This window comes from Lycium ferocissimum, unplaced genomic scaffold (assembly GCF_029784015.1).
Source record: "Lycium ferocissimum isolate CSIRO_LF1 unplaced genomic scaffold, AGI_CSIRO_Lferr_CH_V1 ctg914, whole genome shotgun sequence".
NCBI classification, from domain to species: domain Eukaryota; kingdom Viridiplantae; phylum Streptophyta; class Magnoliopsida; order Solanales; family Solanaceae; genus Lycium; species Lycium ferocissimum.
In genome coordinates, this window is record NW_026727592.1 from 1,781 (window position 1) to 3,560 (window position 1,780).

Genomic DNA, 1,780 nt, shown 5'->3' on the forward strand with positions numbered 1-1,780 from the left:
ATTTGACATTTCCATACTGATGTATATTTAGTGGCTCTTGTATTGTACTTAAGACCAAATTTTGGGGCATTTGTAGTATTATTCTGCACTTAGTAGTTATGTATATATTGAGACTGCTTTGATATTTCTATTTCTTATTGATATGTGAATGTTGAATAAGGGAAGGGTTCGCTCACCGGAGAGTTTAGCGTGGGTGCCCGCTCGACTCACGAGTTGGGTCATGACAGATCAGAAGCACTTCTTACCAGATGCTTGATATTGTTGTTCTGACATAGTTGATCCCAATCAGCATTAATGACTTTTCCAGATTCTTTTACTTGGTCTCTTATTATTGCACCATGTGAACTTGGACCCACAAAAACCCAGATAAACCATAGCATAGTTATTCATACAGCTAATGTAATCTAAGCTTTTCTAGGCTCTATAAGGTATACCACCCACTTTTTCCTTTAATTCCATGATGACATAAAAGTCTCCCCCAATGTACCATGGACCTTTGATAGTGAGGTTCAAGGATTCAAAGTTGTTCCAAAGATCTTTCTCTCAGCAGTGGTACATTTAGCATACACTGCAGTGACATGTAAATCCTCTGTGTTGTTGTTATGTGGTACACCTCGGAAAAATTTCGAATTTGTTGCCTTGTGAGTAGGCTAACATGAGCTTAAGGTGAATAAGAAGTCCATACGAGATTAAGGAAAGTATTAGATATCTTGAGGTACATACTATAAGATTTTGAAGTTATATGAATACGTGAAATTTAGTTTGTTGAAGGAAGTGAAATGTAAGTCGCGTTCGGAAAGGTTTTCGTTATAATTGAGCTAATATTTATTTGGTAATGTCTTGAGGGGATGCTATAGGGCCTATTGTATGGTTAATGAAGTGTTATATAATATCCAAGAAGGTTCCATGAGGATTGGAAGTCAAAAGAGTCGACGAGAATAAAAATCGGGAATTTCCAGTTGTACGGCCATTTGTACGGACCGTATAAATTATACGGCCCGTATAATGGTCTGTAGATTACTTCCAGAGAAGGGTGATCCCTAGTGATATTATACGGTCCAATTATACGGACCGTATAAATTATACGGCCCATATAATTGGTCGTATACCCGGGTCGGGCCAGAATTTTTATTTCGTTATATATGGGCCTCTTGTTCATTTATTTCATTTCCCACCTTCTCTCCAAGTCTTGAGAGCTCCCAAAACCCTTCTCCCAACATACTTCACTCAAACCCAAGAGATAACAAAGATAAAGAGGCAAGAATCAAGATATCCATGTGATAGAAGTCTTGCTAGGGTTAGTAGACTACAAGAAATTCTTGGGTATTGAAGCTAGGGTTTTCACGTAAGTAGATAGCTGCTCCAAAGCTTGTTCCTATGAGATAAAGAGGTTAGTTTTCATGTTTATTTCATGTTATTAAGAATGCTTGGTTGTAACAAAACTTGGATGAAAGGAGAAATGTAGAGAATGAGTTCTAAATGTGGATTTCATGATGTTTATGAGTAGTAAACTAATTTGAGCTATGATTTTTAGTATGATATGGATATAATCTCATTATGGAAGATAATAATGATGATGAGGAAGTGTTGTATGAAAATGTGCAAAAGTTGGTATGAAGTTGCTAGTATGAGTTGAATATGAGAATGAATATTGAAGACCTAATGGACTATGATTACTTGATTATGATATTGTCGATGTTATTACGGATGTTTGGAAGTTGATGAAATAGGCGAAATGCTGCCTAATTTTTGTTAGATCATGAATTATTCTAGTTTGAAT